This window comes from Elgaria multicarinata, chromosome 7, assembly GCF_023053635.1.
Source record: "Elgaria multicarinata webbii isolate HBS135686 ecotype San Diego chromosome 7, rElgMul1.1.pri, whole genome shotgun sequence".
NCBI classification, from domain to species: Eukaryota; Metazoa; Chordata; class Lepidosauria; order Squamata; family Anguidae; genus Elgaria; species Elgaria multicarinata.
Window position 1 is genome coordinate 80,750,513 of NC_086177.1, and position 22,206 is coordinate 80,772,718.

Sequence of the window (22,206 nt, forward strand, 5' to 3'; positions counted from 1 at the left end):
TGTCCTGCAGTAAGCACTTCTCTTCCCTTGAAGGGAAGACTGGCCATTAAAGTGTGGTGTCCTGCAGTAAGCACTTCTCTCCCCTTGAAGGGAAGACTGGCTGGTAAAGTGTGGTGTCCTGCAGTAAGCACTTCTCTTCCCTTGAAGGGAAGACTGGCTGGTAAAGTGTGGTGTCCTGCAATAAGCACTTCTCTCACCTTGAAGGGAAGACTGGCTGGTAAAGTGTGGTGTCCTGCAATAAGCACTTCTCTCCCCTTGAAGGGAAGACTGGCTGGTAAAGTGTGGTGTCCTGCAGTAAGCACTTCTCTCCCCTTGAAGGGAAGACTGGCTAGTAAAGTGTGGTGTCCTGCAATAAGCACTTCTCTTCCCTTGAAGGGAAGACTGGCTGGTAAAGTGTGGTGTCCTGCAATAAGCACTTCTCTCCCCTTGAAGGGAAGACTGGCTGGTAAAGTGTGGTGTCCTGCAGTAAGCACTTCTCTCCCCTTGAAGGGAAGACTGGCTAGTAAAGTGTGGTGTCCTGCAATAAGCACTTCTCTCCCCTTGAAGGGAAGACTGGCTGGTAAAGTGTGGTGTCCTGCAATAAGCACTTCTCTCCCCTTGAAGGGAAGACTGGCTGGTAAAGTGTGGTGTCCTGCAATAAGCACTTCTCTTCCCTTGAAGGGAAGACTGACTAGTAAAGTGTGGTGTCCTGCAATAAGCACTTCTCTTCCCTTGAAGGGAAGACTGGCTGGTAAAGTGTGGTGTCCTGCAATAAGCACTTCTCTCCCCTTGAAGGGAAGACTGGCTGGTAAAGTGTGGTGTCCTGCAATAAGCACTTCTCTCCCCTTGAAGGGAAGACTGGCCATTAAAGTGTGGTATCCTGCAATAAGCATTTCTCTCCCCTTGAAGGGAAGACTGGCTAGTAAAGTGTGGTGTCCTGCAATAAGCACTTCTCTTCCCTTGAAGGGAAGACTGGCTAGTAAAGTGTGGTGTCCTGCAATAAGCACTTCTCTTCCCTTGAAGGGAAGACTGGCTGGTAAAGTGTGGTGTCCTGCAATAAGCACTTCTCTCCCCTTGAAGGGAAGACTGGCTGGTAAAGTGTGGTGTCCTGCAATAAGCACTTCTCTCCCCTTGAAGGGAAGACTGGCCATTAAAGTGTGGTATCCTGCAATAAGCACTTCTCTCCCCTTAAAGGGAAGACTGGCTGGTAAAGTGTGGTGTCCTGCAATAAGCACTTCTCTTCCCTTGAAGGGAAGACTGGCTGGTAAAGTGTGGTGTCCTGCAATAAGCACTTCTCTCCCCTTGAAGGGAAGACTGGCTGGTAAAGTGTGGTGTCCTGCAGTAAGCACTTCTCTTCCCTTGAAGGGAAGACTGGCTGGAAAAGTGTGGTGTCCTGCAATAAGCACTTCTCTCCCCTTGAAGGGAAGACTGGCTGGTAAAGTGTGGTGTCCTGCAATAAGCACTTCTCTCCCCTTGAAGGGAAGACTGGCCATTAAAGTGTGGTATCCTGCAATAAGCACTTCTCTTCCCTTGAAGGGAAGACTGGCAGGTAAAGTGTGGTGTCCTGCAGTAAGCACTTCTCTCCCCTTGAAGGGAAGACTGGCTGGGAAAGTGTGGTGTCCTGCAATAAGCACTTCTCTTCCCTTGAAGGGAAGACTGGCAGGTAAAGTGTGGTGTCCTGCAATAAGCATTTCTCTCCCCTTGAAGGGAAGACTGGCTGGTAAAGTGTGGTGTCCTGCAGTAAGCACTTCTCTTCCCTTGAAGGGAAGACTGGCTAGTAAAGTGTGGTGTCCTGCAATAAGCACTTCTCTCCCCTTGAAGGGAAGACTGGCTAGTAAAGTGTGGTGTCCTGCAATAAGCACTTCTCTTCCCTTGAAGGGAAGACTGGCTGGTAAAGTGTGGTGTCCTGCAATAAGCATTTCTCTCCCCTTGAAGGGAAGACTGGCTAGTAAAGTGTGGTGTCCTGCAGTAAGCACTTCTCTTCCCATGAAGGGAAGACTGGCCATTAAAGTGTGGTGTCCTGCAATAAGCACTTCTCTCCCCTTGAAGGGAAGACTGGCTGGTAAAGTGTGGTGTCCTGCAATAAGCACTTCTCTTCCCTTGAAGGGAAGACTGGCTGGTAAAGTGTGGTGTCCTGCAATAAGCACTTCTCTCACCTTGAAGGGAAGACTGGCTGGTAAAGTGTGGTGTTCTGCAATAAGCACTTCTCTTCCCTTGAAGGGAAGACTGGCTGGTAAAGTGTGGTGTCCTGCAGTAAGCATTTCTCTCCCCTTGAAGGGAAGACTGGCTAGTAAAGTGTGGTGTCCTGCAGTAAGCACTTCTCTTCCCTTGAAGGGAAGACTGGCCATTAAAGTGTGGTGTCCTGCAGTAAGCACTTCTCTCCCCTTGAAGGGAAGACTGGCTGGTAAAGTGTGGTGTCCTGCAGTAAGCACTTCTCTTCCCTTGAAGGGAAGACTGGCTGGTAAAGTGTGGTGTCCTGCAATAAGCACTTCTCTCACCTTGAAGGGAAGACTGGCTGGTAAAGTGTGGTGTCCTGCAATAAGCACTTCTCTCCCCTTGAAGGGAAGACTGGCTGGTAAAGTGTGGTGTCCTGCAGTAAGCACTTCTCTTCCCTTGAAGGGAAGACTGGCTAGTAAAGTGTGGTGTCCTGCAATAAGCACTTCTCTTCCCTTGAAGGGAAGACTGGCTGGTAAAGTGTGGTGTCCTGCAATAAGCATTTCTCTCCCCTTGAAGGGAAGACTGGCTAGTAAAGTGTGGTGTCCTGCAGTAAGCACTTCTCTTCCCTTGAAGGGAAGACTGGCCATTAAAGTGTGGTGTCCTGCAGTAAGCACTTCTCTCCCCTTGAAGGGAAGACTGGCTGGTAAAGTGTGGTGTCCTGCAGTAAGCACTTCTCTTCCCTTGAAGGGAAGACTGGCTGGTAAAGTGTGGTGTCCTGCAATAAGCACTTCTCTCACCTTGAAGGGAAGACTGGCTGGTAAAGTGTGGTGTCCTGCAATAAGCACTTCTCTCCCCTTGAAGGGAAGACTGGCTGGTAAAGTGTGGTGTCCTGCAGTAAGCACTTCTCTCCCCTTGAAGGGAAGACTGGCTAGTAAAGTGTGGTGTCCTGCAATAAGCACTTCTCTTCCCTTGAAGGGAAGACTGGCTGGTAAAGTGTGGTGTCCTGCAATAAGCATTTCTCTCCCCTTGAAGGGAAGACTGGCTAGTAAAGTGTGGTGTCCTGCAATAAGCACTTCTCTTCCCTTGAAGGGAAGACTGGCTAGTAAAGTGTGGTGTCCTGCAATAAGCACTTCTCTCCCCTTGAAGGGAAGACTGGCTGGTAAAGTGTGGTGTCCTGCAATAAGCACTTCTCTCCCCTTGAAGGGAAGACTGGCTGGTAAAGTGTGGTGTCCTGCAATAAGCACTTCTCTCCCCTTGAAGGGAAGACTGGCCATTAAAGTGTGGTATCCTGCAATAAGCACTTCTCTTCCCTTGAAGGGAAGACTGGCAGGTAAAGTGTGGTGTCCTGCAGTAAGCACTTCTCTCCCCTTGAAGGGAAGACTGGCTGGGAAAGTGTGGTGTCCTGCAATAAGCACTTCTCTTCCCTTGAAGGGAAGACTGGCAGGTAAAGTGTGGTGTCCTGCAATAAGCATTTCTCTCCCCTTGAAGGGAAGACTGGCTGGTAAAGTGTGGTGTCCTGCAGTAAGCACTTCTCTTCCCTTGAAGGGAAGACTGGCTAGTAAAGTGTGGTGTCCTGCAATAAGCACTTCTCTCCCCTTGAAGGGAAGACTGGCTAGTAAAGTGTGGTGTCCTGCAATAAGCACTTCTCTTCCCTTGAAGGGAAGACTGGCTGGTAAAGTGTGGTGTCCTGCAATAAGCATTTCTCTCCCCTTGAAGGGAAGACTGGCTAGTAAAGTGTGGTGTCCTGCAGTAAGCACTTCTCTTCCCTTGAAGGGAAGACTGGCCATTAAAGTGTGGTGTCCTGCAATAAGCACTTCTCTCCCTTTGAAGGGAAGACTGGCTGGTAAAGTGTGGTGTCCTGCAGTAAGCACTTCTCTTCCCTTGAAGGGAAGACTGGCTGGTAAAGTGTGGTGTCCTGCAATAAGCACTTCTCTCACCTTGAAGGGAAGACTGGCTGGTAAAGTGTGGTGTCCTGCAATAAGCACTTCTCTTCCCTTGAAGGGAAGACTGGCTGGTAAAGTGTGGTGTCCTGCAGTAAGCATTTCTCTCCCCTTGAAGGGAAGACTGGCTAGTAAAGTGTGGTGTCCTGCAGTAAGCACTTCTCTTCCCTTGAAGGGAAGACTGGCCATTAAAGTGTGGTGTCCTGCAGTAAGCACTTCTCTCCCCTTGAAGGGAAGACTGGCTGGTAAAGTGTGGTGTCCTGCAGTAAGCACTTCTCTTCCCTTGAAGGGAAGACTGGCTGGTAAAGTGTGGTGTCCTGCAATAAGCACTTCTCTCACCTTGAAGGGAAGACTGGCTGGTAAAGTGTGGTGTCCTGCAATAAGCACTTCTCTCCCCTTGAAGGGAAGACTGGCTGGTAAAGTGTGGTGTCCTGCAGTAAGCACTTCTCTTCCCTTGAAGGGAAGACTGGCCATTAAAGTGTGGTGTCCTGCAATAAGCACTTCTCTTCCCTTGAAGGGAAGACTGGCTGGTAAAGTGTGGTGTCCTGCAGTAAGCACTTCTCTTCCCTTGAAGGGAAGACTGGCCATTAAAGTGTGGTGTCCTGCAATAAGCACTTCTCTCCCTTTAAGGGAAGACTGGCTAGTAAAGTGTGGTGTCCTGCAATAAGCACTTCTCTTCCCTTGAAGGGAAGACTGGCTGGTAAAGTGTGGTGTCCTGCAATAAGCACTTCTCTCACCTTGAAGGGAAGACTGGCTAGTAAAGTGTGGTGTCCTGCAATAAGCATTTCTCTCCCCTTGAAGGGAAGACTGGTTAGTAAAGTGTGGTGTCCTGCAATAAGCATTTCTCTCCCCTTGAAGGGAAGACTGGCCATTAAAGTGTGGTGTCCTGCAATAAGCACTTCTCTTCCCTTGAAGGGAAGACGGGCCAGAAAAGTGTGGTGTCCTGCAATAAGAACTTCTCTTCCCTTGAAGGGAAGTCTGTCCAAAAAAGTGTGGTGTCCTGCAATAAGTACTTCTCTTCCCTTGAAGGGAAGACTGGCTAGTAAAGTGTGGTGTCCTGCAATAAGCACCTCTCTCTCCTTGAAGGGAAGTCTGTCCAGAAAAGTGTGGTGTCCTGCAATAAGCACTTCTCTCCCCTTGAAGGGAAGACTGGCTAGTAAAGTGTGGTGTCCTGCAATAAGGATTTCTCTCCCCTTGAAGGGAAGACTGGCTAGTAAAGTGTGGTGTCCTGCAATAAGCACTTCTCTTCCCTTGAAGGGAAGACTGGCAGGTAAAGTGTGGTGTCCTGCAATAAGCATTTCTCTCCCCTTGAAGGGAAGACTGGCTGGTAAAGTGTGGTGTACTGCAGTAAGCACTTCTCTGCCCTTGAAGGGAAGACTGGCTAGTAAAGTGTGGTGTCCTGCAATAAGCACTTCTCTCCCCTTGAAGGGAAGACTGGCCATTAAAGTGTGGTATCCTGCAATAAGCACTTCTCTTCCCTTGAAGGGAAGACTGGCAGGTAAAGTGTGGTGTCCTGCAGTAAGCACTTCTCTCCCCTGGAAGGGAAGACTGGCTGGGAAAGTGTGGTGTCCTGCAATAAGCACTTCTCTTCCCTTGAAGGGAAGACTGGCAGGTAAAGTGTGGTGTCCTGCAATAAGCATTTCTCTCCCCTTGAAGGGAAGACTGGCTGGTAAAGTGTGGTGTCCTGCAGTAAGCACTTCTCTTCCCTTGAAGGGAAGACTGGCTAGTAAAGTGTGGTGTCCTGCAATAAGCACTTCTCTCCCCTTGAAGGGAAGACTGGCTAGTAAAGTGTGGTGTCCTGCAATAAGCACTTCTCTTCCCTTGAAGGGAAGACTGGCTGGTAAAGTGTGGTGTCCTGCAATAAGCATTTCTCTCCCCTTGAAGGGAAGACTGGCTAGTAAAGTGTGGTGTCCTGCAGTAAGCACTTCTCTTCCCTTGAAGGGAAGACTGGCCATTAAAGTGTGGTGTCCTGCAATAAGCACTTCTCCCCCTTGAAGGGAAGACTGGCTGGTAAAGTGTGATGTCCTGCAGTAAGCACTTCTCTTCCCTTGAAGGGAAGACTGGCTGGTAAAGTGTGGTGTCCTGCAATAAGCACTTCTCTCACCTTGAAGGGAAGACTGGCTGGTAAAGTGTGGTGTCCTGCAATAAGCACTTCTCTTCCCTTGAAGGGAAGACTGGCTGGTAAAGTGTGGTGTCCTGCAGTAAGCATTTCTCTCCCCTTGAAGGGAAGACTGGCTAGTAAAGTGTGGTGTCCTGCAGTAAGCACTTCTCTTCCCTTGAAGGGAAGACTGGCCATTAAAGTGTGGTGTCCTGCAGTAAGCACTTCTCTCCCCTTGAAGGGAAGACTGGCTGGTAAAGTGTGGTGTCCTGCAGTAAGCACTTCTCTTCCCTTGAAGGGAAGACTGGCTGGTAAAGTGTGGTGTCCTGCAATAAGCACTTCTCTCCCCTTGAAGGGAAGACTGGCTGGTAAAGAGTGGTGTCCTGCAGTAAGCACTTCTCTTCCCTTGAAGGGAAGACTGGCCATTAAAGTGTGGTGTCCTGCAATAAGCACTTCTCTTCCCTTGAAGGGAAGACTGGCTGGTAAAGTGTGGTGTCCTGCAGTAAGCACTTCTCTTCCCTTGAAGGGAAGACTGGCCATTAAAGTGTGGTGTCCTGCAATAAGCACTTCTCTCCCTTTAAGGGAAGACTGGCTAGTAAAGTGTGGTGTCCTGCAATAAGCACTTCTCTTCCCTTGAAGGGAAGACTGGCTGGTAAAGTGTGGTGTCCTGCAATAAGCACTTCTCTCACCTTGAAGGGAAGACTGGCTAGTAAAGTGTGGTGTCCTGCAATAAGCATTTCTCTCCCCTTGAAGGGAAGACTGGTTAGTAAAGTGTGGTGTCCTGCAATAAGCATTTCTCTCCCCTTGAAGGGAAGACTGGCCATTAAAGTGTGGTGTCCTGCAATAAGCACTTCTCTTCCCTTGAAGGGAAGACGGGCCAGAAAAGTGTTGTGTCATGCAATAAGAACTTCTCTTCCCTTGAAGGGAAGTCTGTCCAAAAAAGTGTGGTGTCCTGCAATAAGTACTTCTCCTCCCTTGAAGGGAAGACTGGCTAGTAAAGTGTGGTGTCCTGCAATAAGCACCTCTCTCTCCTTGAAGGGAAGTATGTCCAGAAAAGTGTGGTGTCCTGCAATAAGCACTTCTCTCCCCTTGAAGGGAAGACTGGCTAGTAAAGTGTGGTGTCCTGCAATAAGCATTTCTCTCCCCTTGAAGGGAAGACTGGCTAGTAAAGTGTGGTGTCCTGCAATAAGCACTTCTCTCCACTTGAAGGGAAAACTGGCTAGTAAAGTGTGGTGTCCTGCAATAAGCATTTCTCTCCCCTTGAAGGGAAGACTGGCTAGTAAAGTGTGGTGTCCTGCAATAAGCATTTCTCTCCCCTTGAAGGGAAGACTGGCTAGTAAAGTGTGGTGTCCTGCAATAAGCACTTCTCTTCCCTTGAAGGGAAGACTGGCTAGTAAAGTGTGGTGTCCTGCAATAAGCATTTCTCTCCCCTTGAAGGGAAGACTGGCTGGTAAAGTGTGGTGTCCTGCAGTAAGCACTTCTCTTCCCTTGAAGGGAAGACTGGCCATTAAAGTGTGGTGTCCTGCAATAAGCACTTCTCTTCCCTTGAAGGGAAGACTGGCTAGTAAAGTGTGGTGTCCTGCAATAAGCACTTCTCTTCCCTTGAAGGGAAGACTGGCTAGTAAAGTGTGGTGTCCTGCAATTAGCACTTCTCTCCCCTTGAAGGGAAGACTGGCTAGTAAAGTGTGGTGTCCTGCAATGAGCATTTCTCTCCCCTTGAAGGGAAGACTGGTTAGTAAAGTGTGGTGTCCTGCAATAAGCATTTCTCTCCCCTTGAAGGGAAGACTGGCTAGTAAAGTGTGGTGTCCTGCAATAAGCACTTCTCTCCCCTTGAAGGGAAGACTGGCTAGTAAAGTGTGGTGTCCTGCAATAAGCACTTCTCTTCCCTTGAAGGGAAATCTGTCCAGAAAAGTGTGGTGTCCTGCAATAAGCACTTCTCTTCCCTTGAAGGGAAGACGGGCCAGAAAAGTGTGTTGTCCTGCAATAAGAACTTCTCTTCCCTTGAAGGGAAGTCTGTCCAGAAAAGTGTGGTGTCCTGCAATAAGTACTTCTCCTCCCTTGAAGGGAAGACTGGCTAGTAAAGTGTGGTGTCCTGCAATAAGCACCTCTCTCTCCTTGAAGGGAAGTCTGTGTAGAAAAGTGTGGTGTCCTGCAATAAGCACTTCTCTCCCCTTGAAGGGAAGACTGGCTAGTAAAGTGTGGTGTCCTGCAATAAGCATTTCTCACCCCTTGAAGGGAAGACTGGTTAGTAAAGTGTGGTGTCCTGCAATAAGCATTTCTCTCCCCTTGAAGGGAAGACTGGCTAGTAAAGTGTGGTGTCCTGCAATAAGCATTTCTCTCCCCTTGAAGGGAAGACTGGCCATTAAAGTGTGGTGTCCTGCAATAAGCATTTCTCTCCCCTTGAAGGGAAGACTGGCTAGTAAAGTGTGGTGTCCTGCAATAAGCACTTCTCTTCCCTTGAAGGGAAATCTGTCCAGAAAGTGTGGTGTCCTGCAATAAGCACTTCTCTTCCCTTGAAGGGAAAACGGGCCAGAAAAGTGTGGTGTCCTGCAATAAGAACTTCTCTTCCCTTGAAGGGAAGTCTGTCCAGAAAAGTGTGGTGTCCTGCAATAAGTACTTCTCCTCCCTTGAAGGGAAGACTGGCTAGTAAAGTGTGGTGTCCTGCAATAAGCACCTCTCTCTCCTTGAAGGGAAGTCTGTGTAGAAAAGTGTGGTGTCCTGCAATAAGCACTTCTCTCCCCTTGAAGGGAAGACTGGCTAGTAAAGTGTGGTGTCCTGCAATAAGCATTTCTCTCCCCTTGAAGGGAAGACTGGCTAGTAAAGTGTGGTGTCCTGCAATAAGCACTTCTCTCCACTTGAAGGGAAAACTGGCTAGTAAAGTGTGGTGTCCTGCAATAAGCATTTCTCTCCCCTTGAAGGGAGGACTGGCTAGTAAAGTGTGGTGTCCTGCAATAAGCATTTCTCTCCCCTTGAAGGGAAGACTGGCTAGTAAAGTGTGGTGTCCTGCAATAAGCATTTCTCTCCCCTTGAAGGGAAGACTGGCTAGTAAAGTGTGGTGTCCTGCAGTAAGCATTTCTCTCCGCTTGAAAGGAAGACTGGCTAGTAAAGTGTGGTGTCCTGCAATAAGCATTTCTCTCCCCTTGAAGGGAAGACTGGCTAGTAAAGTGTGGTGTCCTGCAATAAGCATTTCTCTCCCCTTGAAGGGAAGACTGGCTAGTAAAGTGTGGTGTCCTGCAATAAGCACTTCTCTCCACTTGAAGGGAAAACTGGCTAGTAAAGTGTGGTGTCCTGCAATAAGCATTTCTCTTCCCATAAAGGGAAGACTGGCTAGTAAAGTGTGGTGTTCTGCAATAAGCACTACTCTTCCCTTGAAGGGAAGTCTGTCCAGAAAAGTGTGGAGTCCTGCAATAAGTACTTCTTTTCCCTTGAAGGGAAGACTGGACAGTAAAGTTTGGTGGCCTGAACTAAGCAATTCTCTCCCCTTGAAGGGAAGACTGGCCAGTAAAGTGTGAAGGCTGGCAATAATAGGTCCCCTCCCTCTGAAGGCAGTGCTTTCCTCTTTCGTCTTTACAGCAGAACTTCCAGGCATCCCTTCTTCGACACCTGCATCACTTTCTATTCAACCCATCCAGCAAGTGGACGGCAGAGAAATGGCCAGGGAAGTCTTGGTCCTTGATTTCTGAGGTGCAGCACACCATCATCCTGGGACAGAGGAATGAAAATCTACATTTTATTTTTTAATTTATTGCACTTATATACTGCTCCCATAACAAGGGCTCTCTGGGCGGTTTACAGAAATTCAAAAATTAAGGTAAAAACGAGTATACAAAATTTAAATTCTAAAACACAGAACATACCCACATAAAGAATTAACAACTGTAAATCCACAAATGAAAGGGGGAAAAGTACAAAAACAAGTGCAATCAAAGCCAGTGTAATATATTGCTTAGAGAGTTGGACTGACTTACCTCGAAGGATTTTTTTTAAGGATAAGATGGAGACGAAGACGACGATGTAAGATGCTTCGCTTTCCATGGAAGCGTTAAAAAGCAGAGCCCACCCCATGAAGGGGAGTTAGGGGGGGACACTGGCCAGTAAAGAGGGTGGCCTGAAATAAGCACTTCTCTTCCCTTGAAGGGAAGACTGGCTGGTAAAGTGCATTGTCCTGCAATAAGCACTTCTCTCCCCTTGAAGGGAAGACTGGCTAGTAAAGTGCGGTGTCCTGCAATAAGCATTTCTCTCCCCTTGAAGGGAAGACTGGCTAGTAAAGTGTGGTGTCCTGCAATAAACATTTCTCTCCCCATTAAGGGAAGACTGGCTAGTAAAGTGTGGTGTCCTGCAATAAGCATTTCTCTCCCATTGAAGGGAGGACTGGCTAGTAAAGTGCGGTGTCCTGCAATAAGCATTTCTCTCCCCTTGAAGGGAAGACTGGCTAGTAAAGTGTGGTGTCCTGCAATAAGCATTTCTCTCCCCTTGAAGGGAAGACTGGCTAGTAAAGTGTGGTGTCCTGCAGTAAGCATTTCTCTCCCCTTGAAGGGAAGACTGGCTAGTAAAGTGTGGTATCCTGCAATAAGCATTTCTCTCCCCTTGAAGGGAAGACTGGCTAGTAAAGTGTGGTGTCCTGCAATAAGCATTTCTCTCCCCTTGAAGGAAAGACTGGCTAGTAAAGTGTGGTATCCTGCAATAAGCATTTCTCTCCCCTTGAAGGGAAGACTGGCTAGTAAAGTGTGGTGTACTGCAATAAGCATTTCTCTCCCCTTGAAGGAAAGACTGGCTAGTAAAGTGTGGTGTCCTGCAATAAGCACTTCTCTCCCCTTGAAGGGAAGACTGGCTAGTAAAGTGTGGTGTCCTGCAATAAGCACTTCTCTTCCCTTGAAGGGAAATCTGTCCAGAAAAGTGTGGTAGCCTGAACTAAGCACTTCTCTCACCTTGAAGGGAAGACTGGCTAGTAAAGTGCGGTGTCCTGCAATAAACATTTCTCTCCCCATTAAGGGAAGACTGGCTAGTAAAGTGTGGTGTCCTGCAATAAGCATTTCTCTCCCCTTGAATAGAAGACTGGCTGGTAAAGTGTGTTGTCCTGCAATAAGCACTTCTCTCCCCTTGAAGGGAAGACTGGCTAGTAAAGTGTGGTGTCCTGCAATAAGCACTTCTCTCCCCTTGAAGGGAAGACTGGCTAGTAAAGCGTGGTATCCTGCAATAAGCATTTCTCTCCCCTTGAATAGAAGACTGGCTGGTAAAGTGTGTTGTCCTGCAATAAGCACTTCTCTCCCCTTGAAGGGAAGACTGGCTAGTAAAGTGTGGTGTCCTGCAATAAGCACTTCTCTCCCCTTGAAGGGAAGACTGGCTAGAAAAGTGTGGTGTCCTGCAATAAGCATTTCTCGCCCCTTGAAGGGAAGACTGGCTAGTAAAGTGTGGTGTCCTGCAATAAGTATTTCTCTCCCCTTGAAGGGAAGCCTGGCTAGTAAAGTGTGGTGTCCTGCAGTAAGCATTTCTCTCCCCTTGAAGGGAAGACTGGTTAGTAAAGTGTGGTGTCCTGCAATAAGCATTTCTCTCCCCTTGAAGGGAAGACTGGCTAGTAAAGTGTGGGGTCCTGCAATAAGCATTTCTCTCCCCTTGAAGGGAAGACTGGCTAGTAAAGTGTGGTGTCCTGCAATAAGCACTTCTCTCCCCTTGACGGGAAGACTGGCTAGAAAAGTGTGGTGTCCTGCAATAAGCATTTCTCGCCCCTTGAAGGGAAGACTGGCTAGTAAAGTGTGGTGTCCTGCAATAAGTATTTCTCTCCCCTTGAAGGGAAGCCTGGCTAGTAAAGTGTGGTGTCCTGCAGTAAGCATTTCTCTCCCCTTGAAGGGAAGACTGGTTAGTAAAGTGTGGTGTCCTGCAATAAGCATTTCTCTCCCCTTGAAGGGAAGACTGGCTAGTAAAGTGTGGGGTCCTGCAATAAGCATTTCTCTCCCCTTGAAGGGAAGACTGGCTAGTAAAGTGTGATGTCCTGCAATAAGCACTTCTCTCCCATTGAAGGGAAGACTGGCTAGTAAAGTGTGGTGTCCTACAGTAAGCACTTCTCCTCCCATCAAGGGAAGACTGGCAGGTAAAGTGTGGTTTACTGCAATAAGCACTTCTCTTCCCTTGAAGGGAAGTCTGGCTAGTAAAGTGTTGTGTTCTGCAATATGCATTTCTCTCCCCTTGAAGGGAAGTCTGGCTAGTAAAGTGTGGTGTCCTGCAATTAGCACTTCTCTCCCCATGAAGGGAAATCTGTCAAGGAAAGTGTGGAGTCCTGCAATAAGCACTTCTCTCCCCTTGAAGGGAAGTGTGGCTAGTAAAGTGTGGTAGCCTGAACTAATCACTTCTCTTCCCATGAAGGGAAGACTGGCCAGTAAAGTGTGAAGGCTGGCAATAATAGGTCCCCTCCCTCTGAAGGCAGTTCTTTCCTCTTTCGTCTTTAGAGCAGAACTTCCAGGCATCCCTTCTTCCACACCTGCATTCACTTTCTATTCAATCCATCCAGCAAGTGGACTGCAGAGAAATGGCCAGGGAAGTCTTGGTCCTTGATTTCAGAGGTGCAGCAGACCATCATCCTGGGATAGAGGAGTGAAAATCTACATTTTATTTTTTAATTTATTGCACTTATATACTGCTCCCATAGCAAGGGCTCTCTGGACGGTTTACAGAAATTCTAAAATTAAGGTAAAAACAAGTATACAAAATTTAAATTCTAAAACACAAAACATACCCACATAAAGAATTAAAAACTGTAAATCAACAAATGAAAGGGAAAAAAGCACAACAACAAGTGCAATCAAAGCAAGTGTAATATATTGCTTAGAGATTTGGACTGACTTACTTCGAAGGATTTTTTTGAGGATCAGATGGAGACGAAGACAACGATGTAAGATGCCTCGCTTTCCTTGGAAGCGTTAAAAAGCAAAGCCCACCCCATAAAGGGGAGTGAGGGGGGGACACTGGCCAGTAAAGAGTGGTGGCCTGAAATAAGCACTTCTCTCCCCTTGAATAGAAGACTGGCTGGTAAAGTGCGTTCTCCTGCAATAAGCACTTCTCTCCCCTTGAAGGGAAGACTGGCTAGTAAAGTGTGGTGTCCTGCAGTAAGCATTTCTCTCCCCTTGAAGGGAAGACTGGCTGGTAAAGTGCGTTCTCCTGCAATAAGCACTTCTCTCCCCTTGAAGGGAAGACTGCCTAGTATAGTGTGGTGTCCTGCAGTAAGCATTTCTCTCCCCTTGAAGGGAAGACTTTCTAGTAAAGTGTGTTATCCTGAAATAAGCACTTCTCTCCCCTTGAAGGGAAGACTGGCTAGTAAAGTTTGGTGTCCTGCAGTAAGCATTTCTCTCCCCTTGAAGGGAAGACTGGCTAGTAAAGTGTGGTGTCGTGCAGTAAGCATTTCTCTCCCCTTGAAGGGAAGACTGGCTAGTAAAGTGTGGTGTCCTGCAGTAAGCATTTCTCTCCCCTTGAAGGGAAGACTGGCCAGTAAAGTGTGGAGTCCTGCAATAAGCACTTCTCTCCCCTTGAATAGAAGACTGGCTGGTAAAGTGCGTTCTCCTGCAATAAGCACTTCTCTCCCCTTGAAGGGAAGACTGGCTAGTAAAGTGTGGTGTCCTGCAGTAAGCATTTCTCTCCCCTTGAAGGGAAGACTGGCTAGTAAAGTGTGGTGTCCTGCAGTAAGCATTTCTCTCCCCTTGAAGGGAAGACTGGCTAGTAAAGTGTGGTATCCTGCAATAAGCACTTCTCTCCCCTTGAAGGTAAGACTGGCTAGTAAAGTGTGGTGTCCTGCAGTAAGCATTTCTCTCCCCTTGAAGGGAAGACTGGATAGTAAAGTGTGATATCCTGCAATAAGCATTTCTCTCCCCTTAAAGGGAAGACTGGCTGGTAAAGTGTGGTGTCCTGCAATAAGCATTTCTCTCCCCTTGAAGGGAAGACTGGCTGGTAAAGTGTGGTGTCCTGCAGTAAGCACTTCTCTCCCCTTGAAGGGAAGACTGGCTAGTAAAGTGTGGAGTCCTGCAATAAGCATTTCTCTCCCCTTGAAGGGAAGACTGGCTAGTAAAGTGTGGTGTCGTGCAGTAAGCATTTCTCTCCCCTTGAAGGGAAGACTGGCTAGTAAAGTGTGGTGTCCTGCAGTAAGCATTTCTCTCCCCTTGAAGGGAAGACTGGCCAGTAAAGTGTGGAGTCCTGCAATAAGCACTTCTCTCCCCTTGAATAGAAGACTGGCTGGTAAAGTGCGTTCTCCTGCAATAAGCACTTCTCTCCCCTTGAAGGGAAGACTGGCTAGTAAAGTGTGGTGTCCTGCAGTAAGCATTTCTCTCCCCTTGAAGGGAAGACTGGCTAGTAAAGTGTGGTGTCCTGCAGTAAGCATTTCTCTCCCCTTGAAGGGAAGACTGGCTAGTAAAGTGTGGTATCCTGCAATAAGCACTTCTCTCCCCTTGAAGGTAAGACTGGCTAGTAAAGTGTGGTGTCCTGCAGTAAGCATTTCTCTCCCCTTGAAGGGAAGACTGGATAGTAAAGTGTGATATCCTGCAATAAGCATTTCTCTCCCCTTAAAGGGAAGACTGGCTGGTAAAGTGTGGTGTCCTGCAATAAGCATTTCTCTCCCCTTGAAGGGAAGACTGGCTGGTAAAGTGTGGTGTCCTGCAGTAAGCACTTCTCTCCCCTTGAAGGGAAGACTGGCTAGTAAAGTGTGGGGTCCTGAAATAAGCATTTCTCTCCCCTTGAAGGGAAGACTGGCTAGTAAAGTGTGGTGTCCTACAGTAAGCATTTCTCTCCCCTTGAAGGGAAGACTGGCTAGTAAAGTGTGGTATCCTGCAATAAGCATTTCTCTCCCCTTGAAGGGAAGACTGGCTAGTAAAGTGTGATAGCCTGAACTAAGCACTTCTCCTCCCATCAAGGGAAGATTGGCAAGTAAAGTGTGGTTTACTGCAATAAGCACTTCTCTTCACTTGAAGGTAAGTCTGTCCAGAAAAGTGTGGAGTCCTGCAATAAATACTTCTATTCCCTTGAAGGGAAGTCTGGCTAGTAAAGTGTGGTGTCCTGCAATAAGCACTTCTCTTCCCTTGAAGGGAAGTCTGGCTAGTAAAGTGTTGTGTTCTGCAATAAGCATTTCTCTCCCCTTGAAGGGAAGTCTGGCTAGTAAAGTGTGGTGTCCTGCAATTAGCACTTCTCTCCCCATGAAGGGAAATCTGTCAAGGAAAGTGTGGAGTCCTGCAATAAGCACTTCTCTCCCCTTGAAGGGAAGTGTGGCTAGTAAAGTGTGGTAGCCTGAACTAATCACTTCTCTTCCCATGAAGGGAAGACTGGCAAGTAAAGTGTGAAGGCTGGCAATAATAGGTCCCCTCCCTCTGAAGGCAGTGCTTTCCTCTTTCGTCTTTACAGCAGAACTTCCAGGCATCCCTTCTTCCACACCTGCATTCACTTTCTATTCAATCCATCCAGCAAGTGGACTGCAGAGAAATGGCCAGGGAAGTCTTGGTCCTTGATTTCAGAGGTGCAGCAGACCATCATCCTGGGACAGAGGAGTGAAAATCTACATTTTATTTTTTAATTTATTGCACTTATATACTGCTCCCATAGCAAGGGCTCTCTGGACGGTTTACAGAAATTCTAAAATGAAGGTAAAAACAAGTATACAAAATTTAAATTCTAAAACACAAAACATACCCACATAAAGAATTAAAAACTGTAAATCAACAAATGAAAGGGAAAAAAGCACAAAAACAAGTGCAATCAAAGCCAGTGTAATATATTGCTTAGAGAGTTGGACTGACTTACCTCGAAGGATTTTTTTTTAAGGATAAGACGGAGACGAAGACAACGATGTAAGATGCCTCGCTTTCCTTGGAAGCGTTAAAAAGCAAAGCCCACCCCATAAAGGGGAGTGAGGGGGGGACACTGGCCAGTAAAGAGTGGTGGCCTGAAATAAGCACTTCTCTCCCCTTGAATAGAAGACTGGCTGGTAAAGTGCGTTCTCCTGCAATAAGCACTTCTCTCCCCTTGAAGGGAAGACTGGCTAGTAAAGTGTGGTGTCCTGCAATAAGCACTTCTCTCCCCTTGAAGGGAAGACTGGCTAGTAAAGTGTGGTGTCCTGCAGTAAGCATTTCTCCCCCCTTGAAGGGAAGACTGGCTAGTAAAGTGTGGTGTCCTGCAGTAAGCATTTCTCTCCCCTTGAAGGGAAGACTGGATAGTAAAGTGTGGTGTCCTGCAGTAAGCATTTCTCTCCCCTTGAAGGGAAGACTGGCTAGTAAACTGTGGTGTCCTGCAGTAAGCATTTCTCTCCCCTTGAAGGGAAGACTGGCTAGTAAAGTGTGGTATCCTGCAATAAGCACTTCTCTCCCCTTGAAGGGAAGACTGGCTAGTAAAGTGTGGTGTCCTGCAGTAAGCATTTCTCTCCCCTTGAAGGGAAGACTGGCTAGTAAAGTGTGGTGTCCTGCAGTAAGCATTTCTCTCCCCTTGAAGGGAAGACTGGATAGTAAAGTGTGGTGTCCTGCAGTAAGCATTTCTCTCCCCTTGAAGGGAAGACTGGCTGGTAAAGTTTGGTGTCCTGCAGTAAGCATTTCTCTCCCCTTGAAGGGAAGACTTGATAGTAAAGTGTGGTGTCCTGCAGTAAGCATTTCTCTCCCCTTGAAGGGAAGACTGGCTGGTAAAGTGCGTTCTCCTGCAATAAGCACTTCTCTCCCCTTGAAGGGAAGACTGCCTAGTATAGTGTGGTGTCCTGCAGTAAGCATTTCTCTCCCCTTGAAGGGAAGACTTTCTAGTAAAGTGTGTTATCCTGAAATAAGCACTTCTCTCCCCTTGAAGGGAAGACTGGCTAGTAAAGTGTGGTGTCCTGCAGTAAGCATTTCTCTCCCCTTGAAGGGAAGACTGGCTAGTAAAGTGTGGTGTCCTGCAGTAAGCATTTCTCTCCCCTTGAAGGGAAGACTGGCTAGTAAAGTGTGGTGTCCTGCAGTAAGCATTTCTCTCCCCTTGAAGGGAAGACTGGCTAGTAAAGTGTGGTATCCTGCAATAAGCACTTCTCTCCCCTTGAAGGGAAGACTGGCTAGTAAAGTGTGGTGTCCTGCAGTAAGCATTTCTCTCCCCTTGAAGGTAAGACTGGCTAGTAAAGTGTGGTGTCCTGCAGTAAGCATTTCTCTCCCCTTGAAGGGAAGACTGGATAGTAAAGTGTGATATCCTGCAATAAGCATTTCTCTCCCCTTAAAGGGAAGACTGGCTGGTAAAGTGTGGTGTCCTGCAATAAGCATTTCTCTCCCCTTGAAGGGAAGACTGGCTGGTAAAGTGTGGTATCCTGCAATAAGCATTTCTCTCCCCTTGAAGGGAAGACTGGCTAGTAAAGTGTGATAGCCTGAACTAAGCACTTCTCCTCCCATCAAGGGAAGATTGGCAAGTAAAGTGTGGTTTACTGCAATAAGCACTTCTCTTCACTTGAAGGTAAGTCTGTCCAGAAAAGTGTGGAGTCCTGCAATAAATACTTCTATTCCCTTGAAGGGAAGTCTGGCTAGTAAAGTGTGGTGTCCTGCAATAAGCACTTCTCTCCCCTTGAAGGGAAGACTGGCTAGTAAAGTGTGGTGTCCTGCAATAAGCACTTCTCTTCCCTTGAAGGGAAGTCTGGCTAGTAAAGTATTGTGTTCTGCAATAAGCATTTCTCTCCCCTTGAAGGGAAGTCTGGCTAGTAAAGTGTGGTGTCCTGCAATTAGCACTTCTCTCCCCTTGAAGGGAAGTGTGGCTAGTAAAGTGTGGTAGCCTGAACTAATCACTTCTCTTCCCATGAAGGGAAGACTGGCCAGTAAAGTGTGAAGGCTGGCAATAATAGGTCCCCTCCCTCTGAAGGCAGTGCTTTCCTCTTTCGTCTTTACAGCAGAACTTCCAGGCATCCCTTCTTCGACACCTGCATTCACTTTCTATTCAATCCATCCAGCAAGTGGACTGCAGAGAAATGGCCAGGGAAGTCTTGGTCCTTGATTTCAGAGGTGCAGCAGACCATCATCCTGGGACAGAGGAATGAAAATCTACATTTTATTTTTTAATTTATTGCACTTAAATACTGCTCCCATAGCAAGGGCTCTCTGGGGGGTTTACAGAAATTCTAAAATTAAGGTAAAAACGAGTATACAAAATTTAAATTCTAAAACACAGAAAATACCCACATAAAGAATTAAAAACTGTAAATCAACAAATGAAAGGGAAAAAGCACAAAAACAAGTGAAATCAAAGCCAGTGTAATATATTGCTTAGAGAGTTGGACTGACTTACCTCGAAGGATTTTTTTTTAGGATAAGACGGAGACGAAGACGACGATGTAAGATGCCTCGCTTTCCTTGGAAGCGTTAAAAAGCAAAGCCTACCCCATGAAGGGGAGTGAGGGGGGGACACTGGCCAGTAAAGAGTGGTGGCCTGAAATAAGCACTTCTCTCCCCTTGAATAGAAGACTGGCTGGTAAAATGTGTTGTCCTGCAATAAGCACTTCTCTCCCCTTGAAGGGAAGACTGGCTAGTAAAGTGTGGTGTCCTGCAATAAGCATTTCTCTCCCCTTGAAGGGAAGTCTGGCTAGTAAAGTGTGGTAGCCTGAACTAAGCACTTCTCTTCCCTTGAAGGGAAGTCTGTCCAGAAAAGTGTGGTGTCCTGCAATAAGTACTTCTCTTCCCTTGAAGGGAAGACTGGCTAGTAAAGTGTGGTGTCCTGCAATAAGAACTTCTCTTCCCTTGAAGGGAAGTCTGTCCAGAAAAGTGTGCTGTCCTGCAATAAGCACTTCTCTCCCCTTGAAGGGAAGACTGGTTAGTAAAATGTGGTGTCCTGCAATAAGCACATCTCTCCCCTTGAAGGAAAGACTGGCTAGTAAAGTGTGGTGTCCTGCAATAAGTATTTCTCTCCCTTGAAGGGAAGTCTGGCTAGTAAAGTGTAGTGGCTTGCAGTAAGCATTTCTCTCCCCTTGAAGGGAGGACTGGCTAGTAAAGTGTGGTGTCCTGCAATAAGCACTTCTCTTCCCATGAAGGGAAGACTGGCCAGTAAAGTGTGGAGTCCTGCAATAAGTACTTCTCTTCCCTTGAAGGGAAGTCTGTCCAGAAAAGTGTGGAGTCCTGCAATAAGCACTTCTCTCCCCTTGAAGGGAAGACTGGCTGGTAAAGTGTGGTGTCCTGCAATAAGCATTTCTCTTCCCATGAAGGGAAGACTGGCTAGTAAAGTGTAGTGGCTTGCAGTAAGCATTTCTCTCCACTTGAAGGGAAGACTGGCTAGTAAAGTGTAGTGGCTTGCAGTAAGCATTTCTCTCCCCTTGAAGGGAAGACTGGCTAGTAAAGTGTGGTGTCCTGCAATAAGCACTTCTCTTCCCATGAAGGGAAGACTGGCCAGTAAAGTGTGGAGTCCTGCAATAAGCACTTCTCTCCCCTTGAAGGGAAGACTGGCTGGTAAAGTGTGGTGTACTGCAATAAGCATTTCTCTTCCCACGAAGGGAAGACTGGCTAGTAAATTGTGGTGTCCTGCAATAAGCACTTCTCTCCCCTTGAAGGGAAGACTGGCTAGTAAAGTTTGGAGTCCTGCAATAAGCATTTCTCTTTCCATGAAGGGAAGTCTGTCCAGAAAAGTGTGGAGTCCTGCAATAAGCACTTCTCTCCCATTGAAGGGAAGTCTGTCCAGAAAAGTTTGGTGTCCTGCAATAAGCACTTCTCTCCCCTTGAAGGGAAGTCTGTTGAGAAAAGCGTGGTGTCCTGCAATAAGCACTTCTCTCCCCTTGAAGGGAAGACTGGCTGGTAAAGTGTGGTATCCTGCAATAAGCATTTCTCTTCCCATAAAAGGAAGACTGGTTAGTAAAGTGTGGTGTCCTGCAATAAGCACTTCTCTTCCCATGAAGGGAAGACTGGCTAGTAAAGTGTGGAGTCTTGCAATAAGCACTTCTCTTCCCATGGAGGGAAGACTGGCTAGTAAAGTGTGGTGTCCTGCATTAAGCATTCCTCTCCCCTTGAAGGGAAGACTGGCTAGTAAAGTGTGGTGTCCTGCAGTAAGCATTTCTCTCTCCTTGAAGGGAAGACTGGCTAGTAAAGTGTGGTGTCCTGCAATAAGTATTTTTCTCCCCTTGAAGGGAAGACTGACTAGTAAAGTGTGGTGTCCTGCAGTAAGCATTTCTCTCCCCTTGAAGGGAAGACTGGCTAGTAAAGTGTGGTGTCCTGCAATAAGCATTTCTCTCTCCTTGAAGGGAAGACTGGCTAGTAAAGTGTGGTGTCCTGCAATAAGCATTTCTCTCCCCTTGAAGGGAAGACTGGCTAGTAAAGTGTGGTGTCCTGCAATAAGCACTTCTCTCCCATTGAAGGGAAGACTGGCTAGTAAAGTGTGGTGTCCTACAGTAAGCATTTCTCTCCCCTTGAAGGGAAGACTGGCTAGTAAAGTGTGGTGTCCTGCAATAAGCATTTCTAACCCCTTAAAGGGAAGACAGGCTAGTAAAGTGTGTTGTCCTGCAATAAGCACTTCTCTCCCATTGAAGGGAAGACTGGCTAGTAATGTGTGGTAGCCTGAACTAAGCACTTCTCCTCCCATCAAGGGAAGACTGGCAAGTAAAGTGTGGTTTCCTGCAATAAGCACTTCTCTTCCCTTGAAGGGAAGTCTGTCCAGAAAAGTGTGGTGTCCTGCAATAAGTACTTCTCTTCCCTTGAAGGGAAGACTGACTGGTAAAATGTGGTGTCCTGCAATAAGTACTTCTCTTCACTTGAAGGGAAGTCTGGCTAGTAATGTGTGGTGTCCTGCAATAAGCACTTCTCTCCCCTTGAAGGGCAGTCTGGCTAGTAAAGTGTGGTGTCCTGCAATAAGAACTTCTCTTCCCTTGAAGGGAAGTCTGTCCAGAAAAGTGTGCTGTCCTGCAATAAGCACTTCTCTCCCCTTCAAGGGAAGCCTGGCTAGTAAAGTGTGGTGTTCTGCAATAAGCACTTCTCTTCCCTTGAAGGGAAGTCTGGCTAGTAAAGTGTGGTATCCTGCAATAAGCACTTCTCTCCCCTTGAAGGGAAGACTGGCTAGTAAAGTGTGGTGTCCTGCAGTAAGCATTTCTCCCCCCTTGAAGGGAAGACTGGCTAGTAAAGTGTGGTGTCCTGCAGTAAGCATTTCTCTCCCCTTGAAGGGAAGACTGGATAGTAAAGTGTGGTGTCCTGCAGTAAGCATTTCTCTCCCCTTGAAGGGAAGACTGGCTGGTAAAGTTTGGTGTCCTGCAGTAAGCATTTCTCTCCCCTTGAAGGGAAGACTTGATAGTAAAGTGTGGTGTCCTGCAGTAAGCATTTCTCTCCCCTTGAAGGGAAGACTGGCTGGTAAAGTGCGTTCTCCTGCAATAAGCACTTCTCTCCCCTTGAAGGGAAGACTGCCTAGTATAGTGTGGTGTCCTGCAGTAAGCATTTCTCTCCCCTTGAAGGGAAGACTTTCTAGTAAAGTGTGTTATCCTGAAATAAGCACTTCTCTCCCCTTGAAGGGAAGACTGGCTAGTAAAGTGTGGTGTCCTGCAGTAAGCATTTCTCTCCCCTTGAAGGGAAGACTGGCTAGTAAAGTGTGGTGTCGTGCAATAAGCATTTCTCTCCCCTTGAAGGGAAGACTGGCTAGTAAAGTGTGGTGTCCTGCAGTAAGCATTTCTCTCCCCTTGAAGGGAAGACTGGCTAGTAAAGTGTGGTATCCTGCAATAAGCACTTCTCTCCCCTTGAAGGGAAGACTGGCTAGTAAAGTGTGGTGTCCTGCAGTAAGCATTTCTCTCCCCTTGAAGGTAAGACTGGCTAGTAAAGTGTGGTGTCCTGCAGTAAGCATTTCTCTCCCCTTGAAGGGAAGACTGGATAGTAAAGTGTGATATCCTGCAATAAGCATTTCTCTCCCCTTAAAGGGAAGACTGGCTGGTAAAGTGTGGTGTCCTGCAATAAGCATTTCTCTCCCCTTGAAGGGAAGACTGGCTGGTAAAGTGTGGTGTCCTGCAGTAAGCACTTCTCTCCCCTTGAAGGGAAGACTGGCTAGTAAAGTGTGGGGTCCTGAAATAAGCATTTCTCTCCCCTTGAAGGGAAGACTGGCTAGTAAAGTGTGGTG